The 15,417-nt window shown below is 36.2% G+C and overlaps 1 protein-coding gene and 1 pseudogene across 7 annotated transcripts in view; one reads left to right on the forward strand and one right to left on the reverse strand.

The window, feature by feature from the left end:
- The window catches only part of SRBD1 (S1 RNA binding domain 1), a 291,329-nt gene that overhangs the window by 95,428 nt on the left and 180,484 nt on the right, over positions 1-15,417 (reverse strand). The gene's annotated exons all lie outside the window — the stretch shown is intronic.
- Positions 9,232-10,009, forward strand: LOC128584658 (dnaJ homolog subfamily B member 6-like; annotated as a pseudogene).

Genomic DNA, 15,417 nt, shown 5'->3' on the forward strand with positions numbered 1-15,417 from the left:
TCACTTCTTGCACCACCTGGGTTCTCACCAGCAATTAAAGGTTCCTTCCTCTATATTGTTGGTCTAACTGTCTGTTTTAATTTGTCATTTTCCTGCAACAAGACCATAACTCAGCTCATTAGGTGCCAGGTTCCAATATTTCTACTGAAACACACCAAGTAAGGATGGTGCCAGTGAGACCGTGTATACAACTTTAGTTTAAGGCAGTCCTGTCTATGTAGAATCTTTACTTTTCAGGAAAATTTTCATTAAACACACCCTAAATTTTAACTACCAACTGCAAGGATGGGCATATATCAATGAGCGTAGTTACAGTATTTTAATTTAGAATCCAATTTTCCTTTTACAAACTTGATAAGCACAGAGTTTCTACACAAGAATGCACCTCCTGGCTCACTGTCAACTGCAAAGTTCCATTTTGTTTACAACTGTACCCTTATCTAGAGTCTGGGGTGGCTATCTTCTGTATGCTGCTGCCATCACTGGGTCTGTGTTCAGTTAATGCTAACATTGGTAGCAAGCCCATAAACTTGCATTTTGAAAAACCTCAAAAAGTTGTTTAAATTTGTCAACACATGTCTGAGTAGGTTTCAAATGAGAACTGGATCACTTTTTGAAAAAATTTGGTTGTATTTCACACCATATGAAGGAGGGTCTGAGTGAGGAGCTGGTGAACCAACTACTTGGGAGGCTGAGGCAGGATAAGCCCAGAAGTTTGAGGTTTTGTGAGCTACCAGACCACCACCACAGTCTATCCCAGAGGACAGAGCAAGACCCTGTCTCAAAAAGATAAACAAACAAACATAAATAAATCAAAAAAGGTCATAGGAGGTTGCAAGGGAGCCCAGGAAGGAGATACATAAACAAGTGGACGTAGCAGAAGAAAATGCCAAAGAGAGTAGGGAAGAAAGGAGGGCACTCACGGAATTACGGCTTCTCTGTTATCTACATTTAAAAAATAACTGTTACGTTCTGCATTGGTCTGTGGTCAACATTTAGAAGGAAGGAAGAGTAAGACATTTTAATGCCAACTCCCAAGGATAATTTTTAAATCTCAATCTTTTAAAAAAGTAGCAAAACCATTACAAACACAAATCTTTTAACAAATTAAATGCTAGCTTACAGTCACAAACATAATGTCTCATGGAATTCCAAAATAATAGTTTTATTCTACTAGTGAAGATATGTGGAAGTTTGAGGGGCCCAATCTATGAAGGGGGGGTTGAAGTTTTAAAATGAAGTTTTGCCTGAAATCCAATTAATTTTAAAATTAAGTTTCTACCACAATATGAGACTGCAGATGATCATTACTAATTACCATGATTGAAGTGGTTCCAAAGTGGGCCCACTGTCATCAGCACTGATTGGTCACGAAGAGGGACAACCTAATCAGCTCCCAGGGCTCACACCTAATCCACCCTGTTTACAGAAACCACATGCTCGGACCTCCCTCTTCTACAATCTGCCTGTAAATTGCACAAATAATGTCTCCTGGCCTTTATTCACTCTCATGGGGACATGCTATAAAAGAATGACATAATTTTTAGAGTAAATTTAGTGCTCTGAGAGAAATGTGGTGTGCCACTCCAAAGCAGCAGAGATAAAATATAAAATTGATTGCTATCCTTACTTTCATGGACCCTTGTAATGTTCCAGACATAAAAATCAATTAACTAATTATTAAATGCCTTACTGATTTCCAATTGTTTCTTTTTGTACTGACTGGTACTTGGAATATAACTAGAAAATGAAGGGGCCTTTCAAAAATGTTTCTGGGAAGATGACCTATTATCATTCTCTCTCTCTCGGCAGGTTCACATCACCAGATGATGCTGGACATGGCTCCACTGCAAGGAAAACAACCTTTTCTTGGTCTTTCAATGGCTGTTTATGAGTATACAACAAGCGCTTTATACACACTGCAAACTGTTAGATGGACTGGTCTTCTTGGGATCCCACTCTGTAGCGTGTATACTTTCTGTGTGGTATACTTCCTCCCATAATTAACCTCCACTTCCAAACAAATGTTTCTCAGAGACTCTTTTTAAGAGATTGACTATCTTATCCACCATGTACCTGCTTAAAAATTTATACTAAACAAAGGGAAAAATAGCAGGGACTTTGTTTTTCTTTAACTCCTATCTGACTCTAGGCAGGGGTCCTCAAACTACGGCCCGCAAGCCACATGAGGCAGTGTGATTGTATTTGTTCCTGTTTTGTTTTTTTACTTCAAAATAAGGTATGTGCAGTGTGCATAGGAATTTGTTCATAGTTTTTTTTTTTAATCTATAGTCCGGCCCTCTAACGGTCTGAGGGACAGTGAACTGGCCCCCTGTTTTAAAAGTTTGACGACCCCTGCTCTAGAGAGTTATCCCTATTCATTGAGGGTATTCTGTGGAGTCTTCCTCTGAGATACACCTTGTTGTCAAAGGCTGTTGAGATCATTCGTATCCCGTAAATGTCCACAATAAAATGAAGGGGGGAAATTAGATTTAAAATTAGGCAAAAACATTAGAGAAAAAAATGAAGCATTTTGTAGATAAATTTCATGCTATGGTGTTGAAAGTTAAGGTCCACAAATCAAAAAAGCATTCATTCCTACAGAGCTAGGCTTTTCCACTGCACTCTCAGTGAATCACGCTGTGGTTAGTTGAAAGTGCTGTTCACATAATAAATTAACCACCTCATTTCCTTCATCACCAAAATATACATAGCACCCCAATACAGATTTGTTTTAATAAAAGTAATAAAGCAAGCCCAGAGGTTATGGCTGTTATGACATAATCACACCTCAGAGATTTAAAAACACTCACTTGCACATCATGCCTCAAAAAGTCTTTGCAAACCCCCATCCAACAAAACCTAGCTGCACTCGTACCCTCTGGTCCCATTTATCCAAATAAATAATGAAACATGAGTCTTGTATATAGCAGAAGAAAATTCTCCCTTTTAATTATGCATTCAAAAAGAACATTTTAGTAATACTGTACAATAAATAGCTTGGGTACCTGATCCAGGTTATTAAAAAAACTATATCACCACAGTAAACAATATACTAAGAAGGCAACCAACTAGCCTACTATCTCACTCAAAACAAAGATTCTAAGGTTACCTGTTCAAAATGACAACACATATATTTCTTTGTATGGACTGAAAAATAATCTTCATTCTATACAAATTAGAGTAAAATAATGGGGGGGGGATCTCTCTTCAGTATAATTTCCCTCAATATAAACTTTTACCCTTAGAATTCCTTTCCATGATCACCAAGAAGATAGACACTATAATTCAACTGTCCACAGCGTAAGATGAATTTGGTAGAGAAACATGCCATAAGTGAACTCACACAGTACTTCAGTGAGGCCCATTTTCCTATCTCTGCATCACATCACTTTGCAGACAGGGTTCATTTCTCACCTCAATTCTATAAAACCTCACGGTCCTTTCTGCAGGACCCTGCATTTAATGCATATTGTCACTATGATAACGATAATGCCTTCCCCTTGAATCAAAAATGCAATATCATCTTACAAGTAATTAAATTTACCTGTGTTATTCTTAAAGACCATGATTAGCACCCACCCCCAACACACATATCTTACTATCTGAAATGAGTTAAGCAATATTCCTTAAAAAAAAGCAGATAACAGATATTCAGAATATAGTCTTAAAATTCTCAGAAGTAGCTCTTTTAATATTTATATGTTTTATTTTGTTTCTCAATTGCTATAACTACCTACCATAATCCTATATTTGTGTTTTCAATGATTTTTTTCTAATGTAAACATTATTAAACCAACAGTATTTCTTTTTGCCCTAAATTAAAAGTTACGTCCAAGGTTCTCCCTTAGTGTGCCAAACAGTTATCCACAGATATCCAAAAATTCAGCAAAACATAAAGGAATATCTATATGGATGCTAGAAATAAACATTTATTGGAGTTATCTTATCCCACTAACTTTTATATAAACTATCCACCCACAAATTATAATAATAGGCCTGACCAGCATATAAAAAACTTCCCTACAAAGTTAAAATTATCAAGAACTTATCAAAATTATCAGAAACTTCCCTACAAAGATAAAATTATAAACTCATATTTTAAAAGATAATTTCACTTAAAAGAAAAAATTCTGGCTCAGTGCTTGTAGCTAAAGCGGCTAAGGCACCAGCCACATACACCAGAGCTGGCGGGTTTGAATCTCAACCCGAGCTTGCCAAACAACGACAACTACAACCAAAAAATAGCTGAGCATTGTGGCGAGCGCCTGTAGTCTCAGCTACTTGGGAGGCTGAGGCAAGAGAATCACTTAAGCCCAGGAGTTGGAGGTTACTGTGAGCTGTGATGTCACAGCACTCTACCGAGAGAGAGAAAGAAAGAAAAGAAAAAATTCTATTCCAATGAATCCCATTGCAACAAGGGAACATGTTGGAATTCTCTAATCTGTCCTGAAAAGAATTACTTCCATAGAGAATGTACATTGTAGAAGGGAAAAGTAACAAAAAGATGTGTGCTACATTAAAGAACTCTAGCTCTCTCATCAGTGATAGTTCTCCTTCACTTTCCTCGGTCATTCTCACTTCAACTACATGGCTATTCTAATGCTTTCTAGCCCTAAATTCTCAAACACCTATCAGTGCAGGAGCTCACATCACACACAGTGCTCCCACAGAACACTGAAGATTCCACAGAAAGATCCCAGTCAAAGGAGAACAGAAAGGAAAGGTGTGCAAGCCCATTCTCCCCTATCGCACTAGGTTTCAAAAACTTTTACTGGCTAATTCACTTACAGAGATAATTAGCATCCATGCTTTTTACTTTTCAATTCACGATTTTAATTAAAATTCAACACAGAAAAACAGTGTTCAAAGGCATTTTTTGAAAGACATTTCACACCCTCAGGGCACTGGTTAAATGGCACATATAATAAATAATAGGTTTTTTAAAGGATCAATTAGGAAAGAGTTGCAAGTGTCACCTCCATACACTGGACTACATAAAGCTTTCTATCTCAAAGAATGGAAATAATGTGGCATTGGTTATTCTGGTTATTACCTCAGCTTTGAGATAGATTAAATTTAGAGTATATAACAAGGCCTTCACAAGGCCAGCCACTCCCTATAAACTAAATCCAAGAACTTGAAATTTACCCTGGGGAAAAACAAAGGCACAAAATTGGAGATATAATCAATGTTCCAGTCCATAGAACATATAAATGAGACAGACTATTTTCAGGTAATTGAGTTCTTATCATTAGGCTGTAAAAAAGAACAGGGCAAGTACGACTTAAAACAAGAAAAAAGGTTATTGATGAAATAATAATGTGATTTCACCATCATCTTTAAGCATTTATTGAAACTGTTCTTAATGAACTGAGTACCAATATTCTACGTTACAAAGAAACTGTCATGTTGGACATACTATAAACGCACATGCACACATGTTCATCCTCTGTATCTGTGGGAGATTGGTACCAGGACCCTCAGCAGATATGATGTAGTATTTGTATTTAACCTACACACATCCTCCCATAAATCATCTTTACATACCTAATGCCATGTAAATGCTATGTAGATAGTTGTTATCCTATATTGTTTAGAGAATAATGTCAAGGAAAAAAGTTTGTATGTTTACTACAGGCACAACTCTTCTTTTTTTCTTAAATATTTCCAATCTGTACTTAGTTGAATCCACAGATGTGGAACCCCCAGACATGAGGGTTGTATACACACACACACACACACACACACACACACCACACACAGGGTGTCCATACAGTTAGTGAGAAATTTAAAATAGTAAATTACTAATTTTATATCTGTATATGTACAGAGAGAAGAGAAAGAGAGACAAAATTCTGATAGAAAATGATGCAGACTGCAAGAGTAGATCATGATACTTGTCCAGTCAAAGAGATAAACAAATTCTTGCCTTGAACATAAAGGACTTAAAACTATTAAGGATAAAATTGTAACACTGAAGGAAAACTAGAAAGGAAAACAAGGATTTTTAAGACATTTTCCTGAAAAAAAGATTCATTAAAAAAAAAATACTAGTAATTAACAGTGCAGGTTTACACAAAAATTATAAGTGAGAGGCTACAAAATTTTACAATGTATTTATTAAAAATAGAGCTTAAAAATATAACAAATGATCAACTATACCAATAATCCACCATTCATTCATTCAGAAATACTTACTAAATATCTACCATGCACCAGGTTCTGGGACCTACAGACACAGAGGTGGAAATGCTCCACCCTCATATAAGCCTTTACATTCCATTAGAAGGGACAGACAGTAAGCAAATCAATACAATGATTTCAGAAATTTAAACACTAGCTTCTTGGACAGGGGTTTGTTTAAAATAGCAGGATTGTGTTTCACTGAGAAAATATCCTATCACAGTCCGGCTGTCTTCCACCTTTTCCCAGCTACCTACTACCCATGAACTTCTCTCTTTGGAACTCTTCTCATCCACTTCCTTCTTTAGACTATTTCTGTAGGCATGCTGGGGATACCGTCTGGTCAGGCAACCAGCTTTCTCTTCCAGCATCTCAAGACCTCACTCTCTACATCTACCTCCTCCTAGCGACATCAAATACATTCAAATCCTGACCTCCTTAAACAACGCTCTTCCTTAAAGACTTGTATACACTAGTCCCTTAAATGCTTACCTTTCATTCAGTCCTGGATATACTTCTGACCTCTGCTTCCAGCACTCCAGTGAAATTTTTTTTGTATGGTCACCATACAAAAATTAATTTTTAATTAAATACAGTACACACATTTTCAGTTCTGAACCACTTCATCTTTGCAGTGTTTTACAGTATCGATTTTTGCTTCTTCAAACCCTTAGTGTTAGATACTGACATAACCAGATTTTCTCCCTAAATAACATACATGGCAATGTGCATTCTAAGTGCCTGGAAAACTTGTTCAAATCAGATTCCGATTCTTCAGGCCTGGGATGGGGCCCAAGAAGAGGCTTTGAGTCTCTCAAACGAGACCAGCACCAGTTACCATCTGGGAACTTACTAGAAACACAGACGCTCACTGCTGACTGCAGATGAAATCAATCAAAATCTGCATCTTAACAAGACCTCAAAGGGGCTTTACATGCACATTCAAACTTCAGAAGCATTAGAGACCAATAGTTCTCAAACCTAAGCTAAACAGACTTCAGGGCCCAACCCTCTCAATTTCTTAGTCTATACAGGTCTGAGAAGAGGGTGCAACAATTTCTAACAAATTTTCAGATGATACTGATGCTGTTGATTTGGGGACCATATTTTGAGAACCAATGGTCCTCAGCGCTGGCTGTATATGAGAATCATCTAGGGAATTTGTTGGCATGTGGGCCCCACCCCCAGACCAATTAAACTAAAATCTCTGGAGATACAGCCCAGGCTAGGTATTCTGAAAAGCTCTCATGCTTAATCTTAAGGTTTCTAATTTAGATAATTTAGGAGTGAGGGAGGGAAGTAGTGGTGAAATGAAAATAGTATAGGATGAATGCTAGTTGAATGACAGTACTATTATTATAACACATTATACTATAATTCCTTAAACATCTCCTCTACACAACTCTGCCCTGTAAAAAGCACCTGAAATTTAACAGTCCTAGGCCATATCTTTCTAAAATGACCATAAGAGCAAAACAAACGATATTTAATTCTTAAAATTCAGGGAAGAAAATCCACATGTGTGAGATAAGAAATATAGAAACATCATGTCAAAACTGGGCATTAAAGAGTATTTGACTTGGTGCAACATTAGGGTCCTGAAGAAAATTTGTGAGATTATCATGAAGGGAAATGTTGTCTAAAATAGTAAATGAATTTTTTCATTTTCACTAACAAATGCAAAGAGCATAATTTTTTTCAGATTACTAAATAAATCCTCATTGTAAAACATACGTGTACCCATGTATGTATAAGAAAGAATGTACAAGAAAGAACCTAAAACCAACTAAATGCCAAAGTTTCTGAGTTAAAGCACCTTTATTATTTGACCAAAATTTTCTGCATCTTTTTTAAAAATTACAAATTATTTAACAAAATTTATAAAGGACAGGCTGTCTCTGGGTTACAAATGAGTTAGGTTCTATAGGTTTGTTCTTAAGTTCAACTTCTATATGGGTTAGAACAGGTACGTTTACCTATTACCTGTAGTAGCCTCTATTCCTAAGTGCATGTTGTATGTCAGATGTTTGTAACTCGGGAACTTACTATAATGACCTCCAATTGTAAATGCAAGTTGTGCATAAGTCAAATGTTTATAACTAGGGGACTGACTGTATAAAAGATACCGTGTACCCACCAATCAACTTAAGAAATAAAATATAAATATTTAAAATAGGAACACCCAGTTCCCATTTTTCTCTCATTCCATGCCCTACCCAAAGTAACTGTCATCTTAAATTCTGTGCTTATTTTTATATTTTCAATATATATAGGTATTCATAAATATTCTATAGTACTTTTTCATGTTTTTAAATTTTATATCAATTCTATAGTGTACATATTCTACAACTTTCTTTCTCTCAACATTATGACATCTAACCATCAATATAGGTATCTGTAATCAAGTCATTTTCAGTTATTCAGATAATATTCCATAGCCTGAGTATACTACTTTACTTTTCCATTTTTCAGATGATGGACTCACAATTTCAACATTTTCACTACTATAAAAAGTGCTTCAATGAACTTCTTGTGCATGTCTTCTCATGCCCATGTGAGAGAATTTTTCTAGGCTATGTATATTTAGCAACAGAACTGTGGAACTAAAGAGAATCCCTATCCCCAACATTACTAATTTCTAATTGCTTTCCAAAGTGGCTGCACCATTTTATACTCCTATGGATAATATACAAGATTCCCAATGTTCCATATGCTTGCAAACATAGGAATTGTCAGATTAATTTCTGACAATCTGAAGGGTTTCCCATCATGTTTTTTGTTTCCATTTCCACCATTTCTTATGAGAATGATAATTTTCTTCATTATTTCTATTGTTTTTTTGTCTGTGTGTCTCCTCTTTTGTGAACTGCCTCTTCATATCCTTTGCCTATTTTTCTGTGGAATTGTTCATCGTTTTTTCTCTTAAAAAGTTTGTGGGGGGGAGAAAGGAAAGCGCAAGGACCATCCGCCACCACCAGCGCAGCCGTGCCAGAGCCGCGAGGAGCCCAGGGCGGCCACCCACTCCCTCCTTCCCGCCCTCTGTCGTCCACGTCCTCCGACCTGTTCCAACAATTATTTAAAACATGGTGCATTACTATGATGTTTTAGGAGTGCAGAGACATGCTTCAGCCGAGGATATTAAAAAGGCTACCGAAAACTGGCACTAAAGTGGCACCCAGATAAAAACCCTGAGAATAAAGAAGAAGCAGAGAGAAAATTCAAACAAGTAGCTGAGGCGTATGAGGTGTTGTCAGATCCTAAAAACCGGGACATCTAAGACAAATATGGCAAAGAAGGATTAAATGGTGGAGGAGGTGGAAGTCATTTTGACAATCCATTTGATTATGGCTTCACATTCCGTAAAGCCATAATCAAGGATGTCTTGAGGGAATTTTTTGGTGGAAGGGACCCCTTTAGATTTGACTTCTTTGACTCATTTGAGGACTTTATTGGGAATCAGAGGGGTCTCCAAGGAAGCAGAAACCGAGGAACAGGGTCGTTTTTCTCTGGCTTCAGTGGATTTCCACCTTTTGGAAGTGTATTTTCTTCTTTTAATACAGGATTTTCTGTGGGATTTCCTGCAGGATTTTCTTCATTCGGGTTGCTAGATCACAGGGGTCTCACTTCATTCTCTTCCACATCATTCGGTGGTAGTGGGATGGGCAACTTCAAGTCTATATTGATTTCTACAAAAATAGTTAATGGCAGAAAGATCACTACAAAGAGAATGGTGGAGAATGGTCAAGAAAGAGTGGAAGGTGATGAAGACGGGCAGCTCAAGTCCCTGACAATAAATGGTAAGGAGCAGCTGCGCTTGGATTAACAAGTGACTCAACGTTTAACAGAAATGTTAACTGTAACAAGCACCATTTGAGGATTAACAGGAACTTTTTCTGAAGATTTCAAACGAACTCGACTTTCAGTATCACTGTACCTAATCTGAGTATTTATAAACAGCTCATAGGAGCCATATTTGTCATAGACTTTTGAGATTATTGGGACCACATAATAGGACCATTTATTTGTCTTTAAAATTGTTGTAAATTTCTGTATGCACTTTGCTTTTTTATTAAACATACTCCAGGTGAGCCCCAACTCCTCAGTAATGGTAGAACAGAGTGTGCACTAACACCAGCATGGACCTGCTTTTCCATTGTGTCTGAAACGTGAGCCAAGTAGCGTCAGCCTGCTGTGAAGTTAACACTGCAGGATGAACCTTCTACAGAAATAATTTCAGGTTTTTTCAGTATTTAGTAGTGAAAGATATTAACACATTAATGGTAAAACATTTCTGGTTTACTATAAGGATGTTTTCTAGCTGTGCATGAATGCTGGCATCTTAGTAAGTTTTGACAGTTGTTTAAATATGTAATGTTAAGCTTAGGTTTAAAAAGTAAAGCTGGTATACTGGGTCTTTGTCATTTGCTTTAAAAAAAAAAATAAATGCGAATGTCTTTGGTGAAAAAAAAAAAGTTTGTAGGGGACTTTTATATATTCTGAATCATTTACAGATTGTGTTGCAAATATCTTCTCCCTGTCTGTGGATTATCTTATAATTGTTTTCTGATCCAGACACATTTTGTATTTTAACGTAGAATTTCTTAATTTTTTACTTTGTGGTAGTATTTTTAATGTTGTATGTAATTTTTGCAGTGAATATAATTATTAGTTTTAAACACTGTGAAAATACTTTAAAATTTAGATACCTTAGAAATTGTAACAGTGATTTCTGTGCTGATGTATGAAAACCAGAAGGTGAACTTGAGTGGAAACTGAAATGGATTTAGTTTCACTGCCAAGGTCAATGACATACAAAGAGTAAGCAAACAAAAGATAAAGGAAATTAGATATATCATTATTAATAATTTAGGGCATTATTAGTAAAAGGTTCTTCAAACCATGCTAACATTTCACATTTTTTAAACACTAGGGTATGTGCGTGTTTATTGTTCATTACACTGTTTGTGACTTCTCGGAACCTCAGAAAACTAAAACTAATATTTCAACATAGGAAGAATAATTCAAACTGAAGAAAAAAATACCCAGAACAGAAATTTTAAAACTTGAAATTTATACAATAATTAGCAAATTCTAACACGAGTTTGGTTCCATTACTTGTTTTCATTCAGTTAGGTTTTTGCACTGTCACGAATGAATGAAATATTAATATTTGAATTGTAAGGCTCAGTTTGAATTTTATTTATGATACCCTGCAAAGGCAGTGATCTGGGACTTGTAATCAAGGGACAAGATTACAAAACTATTTTTGTAGGGAATTCACTTGTGTAAATAATGCCTCTGTTTTAGAATCATTTTTTCTGTTTTACTGTTGTGTTTTCTCTATTTCAAAATATCGCTTTTGTGTAAGGGGTAAAAATCCAGGAAAAAGTCACCTAAGCAACTGTCTACTGGCAGACTTTTTTCTGCATCCCACTGTACAATGACAAATAATTAAGGAATTAAAATGTTTTAGAAGATCTGAGCAACAATATAGACAGGTAAGAAACCTTACCTTTTCTTAAACTTAATTCAAACTAAAACTACATTTCATAATTCCTGTATGTTAACTATAAAACAGTTTTTAACAGAGTAGTGTCATCCCTGATAAGTTGTTTTTTGCTGCTGTTGTTGTTTTTACCCAGAACTAATCCCACAGAAGGGATAGTAAAATAAATGCAAGTTCCCACCTTTGAGGTTTTACAATAAAAAATTTCAGCTGGAAAGATGATTTTCCTTTTACAGTGACTACTCATTATCCACAATAATGAGGAATAAAGATGGCCTGGATACAGAATCCAGTAGGGGTTCCAAACACTTATTTTTGACAACCATTTCATTCTCTAACATCATCAAATGATCTAACAGAGAGGCACAAAAAGGATGAAATTCAGAGGGCTATTCTGAGCCTTTCCTACCTCATTGAGCCTGCTCATTACTAAATGAAGGTGTTAATGGGCATGAAAGTATATGAAACATAATCCAAAGAAGAAATAAATTGTAAGTGAATCCAATGTATTTAAGCTGTGCTTTCAGGATACGACAAGGCCAAGCTAAACCACCATTCCCTGTGTCCCAGAGAACTCAACAGAGCCAACCCTGCATCATCTTGGTCTCACCCTGGAGTGTTTTCTTGGGAGTAACACCAAGCCACTTTCCAGCAAAGTCTTTAGGGGTCAGTCAGGGATATGTTGTCATCCGACCGCACTAGCTGCCCCTCTCTCCAGAAATAATGACAGGCATGTTTTTTTTAAAATCAGCTCTCCCATTTTCTAAGACAAGGGTTGGAGTGATGCCTATAGCATTTTAGCTATTATTAAATCCGAAGCATTTTAGTTTCTATTGAACTAATACTACATAACATCTATTATTTGATCTATTTAACATTCTTCCTTTGAACAGCTTTCATTTCTAAAATCAGCAATGTTTATCCACCTACTTATATCTTACATCAAAGAGAATGTAAGCATTAAGTTTATATTAAAAGCACTTAAGAGGGTCCAACTACAAAGAAATTCAGTCCCGCTCCAGTTGTAAGGGAAATCTATTGTATCAAAGTTTAAAATTAAGTTTAAAATTAAATTTAAAATAAATATGGAAATGGTATATATTTTATAGTAATTTTTCCTAATATGTATTTACTATATAAAGCTTGAAAACAAAATGTAAAAAAAAAAAAAAATCCTTAATCATATCAAGCAAAGATATAAGTCACCTGACAAGGCTTTTTTCTTCAATGTAAACGCAAAGCTGTATTTTAAAAACACTAACTAGTTTTATCTGCATCAACACCTTTGTTGAAATTTTTAAAATATTATGTCAAGAGCAATTTCTCATGATATTAAGTCCTCCTTGAAAGCCTAAGTTTTTAATGGTTATTTAATATTTCAACTGATACCATATTTATTTATTTATTGAGACAGAGTCTCACCATGTTGCCCTTGGTAGAGTGCCGTGACATCACAGCTCACAGCAACCTCAAACTCTTGGGCTTAAGCGATTCTCTTGCCTCAATCTCCCAAGTAGCTGGGAGACTACAGGCACCTGCCACAATGCCTGGCTTTTTTTTGTTGTTGTTGCAGTTGTCATTGTTGTTCAGCTGGCCGGAGTCAGGATTGAACCTGCCACCCTTGGTGTATGTGGCTTGCGCTGTAACCACTGTTCTATGAGCGCCGAGCCTGGTATCGTATTTTTAAAAAACTAACCTCCTATTGTAGTTTTTCCCAACATTTCACTATCCAAGCAAACTTGTATAAAGCTTCACACCAGTTCTTTTATTGCCTTGGAACTAGTTAAAAGGAGTACTAACAGGGATGGATTTTTAAAAAGTGTATCTTGATAGGTATTGATCATTTGCTAGAAATAGCAATTTATACTTCTATCGACAGTATATATAAATACTCATTTCACTGTATCGTGATCTGCACAGATTTTTATCATTTTATTACAACATTATTTAATTGTTAAGTTGAAATAATACCTTTTAAAATGTGGGTTACTTTGATAAAAAGAAAGATTTTATTTCTTCTATGGTAAAGAGGCTATATAAATGTGTACAAATATACAAGGAAAACCCCTAATAACAAAATATGTAATTATCATAAATACATATACATTTGTGTCAAATAATTTTCCCAAATCATCATATGGCTTTAAATTTATGTGTTAAAAAATAACCTAGCAAATCCATTCTGAAGTATATACACAAGAGAAATAAAAATATACATCATAAAAACTTGTACACAAATGTTTAGAGAAGCTGAAAAGTGGAAATAACCCAGATGTCCATCAAATAAAATGTCCCACACACACACACATACACACACAAATACTATTTGGCCATAAAAAAGAGAGGTACTGATAAATACTGCAACATGGAACAATACTGAAAACATTACAAGTGAAAGAAAGCAATCATAAGAAGTCACATACTGAAAGATTCCATGTATATGACATGTCCAGAGCAAAGTAGATTAGTGGCCACCTAGGCCTAGGGAAAAAAGGGAGATGGGGAGTGACTGCCAGTAAATATGGGATTTTTTTAGAGGTGATGAAAATGTTTGATTTTTACAAGACTATAAATATACTAAAAATCATTAACTTGTACATTTTAAATGGGTGAAGTATATGATACATACTGTAAGATGAATCTCAACAAAGTTGTTTTAAGATATTGGATTTTCATATGTTGCCCAGGCTGGAGTGCAGTAGCTACTATAGGCACAATCGTGTACTATAGCCTCCATCTCCTGGGATCAAAGGATCATCCTGCCTCTTCCTTCCAAGTAGCTAGGTCTATAGGTGTACACCACTGCACAGTTAAAGGTATTTTTAAAATGTATATATTAATATACAATGGTATATTAAGACTCCTGCAAAAATAATGAATTTCTCTCATATTCTGATTTTTAGAAAAGCTTACAATATTTCTAGAAGCTATGTTGTTAGATAACAGATTGTTCATGGCATACTTTCTTAGGAAACTATCTGCTATTAATATGAAATAACCTCCTTTGATCTATATGTTTTTGCCTTACATTCTATGTTGTCTAATATTAACATTACATTGACCATCTTTTTCATTTGTATGAAATATTTTTCTCCAATTTTATTTTATTTTGAGACAGAGTCTCACTTTGTCAACCTCAGTAAAGTGCCATGGCATCATAGGTCATAGCAACCTCAAACTCTTGGGCTCAAGTGATTCTCTTGCCTCAGCCTCCCAAGAAGCTGGGACTACAGGTACCCACCATAATGCCCCGCTATTTTTAGAGACGAGGTCTCGCTCTGGCTCAGGCTGGTCTCAAACCTGCGAGTTCAGGCAATCCACTGGTGTTGGCCTCCCAGAGTGGTAGGATTACAGGTGTGAGCCACCATGCCCGGCTTTTCTCCAACTTTTTAATATTGAGGTTGCTTTCTTTCTTTCTTTTTTCTTGAGACAGAGCCTCAAGCTGTTGCCCTGGGTAGAGTGCTATGGCATCACAGCTCACAGCAACCCCCAGCTCCTGGGCTCAAGTGATTATCCTGCCTCTGTCTCCCAAGTAGCTGAGACTACAGGTGCCTGCCACAACGCCCAGCTATTTTGTGGTTGCAGCGTCATTGTTGTTTGGTGGGCCAAGGCTGGATTTGAACCCGCCACCTCAGGTACATGTGGCTGGGACCTTAGCCACTTGAGCCACAGGTGTTGAGCCATGCTTTTTTTCTTTAGAAGTGTCTCTTGTAGGGCGGCGCCTG

The sequence above is a fragment of the Nycticebus coucang genome, chromosome 4 (assembly GCF_027406575.1).
Source record: "Nycticebus coucang isolate mNycCou1 chromosome 4, mNycCou1.pri, whole genome shotgun sequence".
In the NCBI taxonomy this organism is placed as follows: domain Eukaryota; kingdom Metazoa; phylum Chordata; class Mammalia; order Primates; family Lorisidae; genus Nycticebus; species Nycticebus coucang.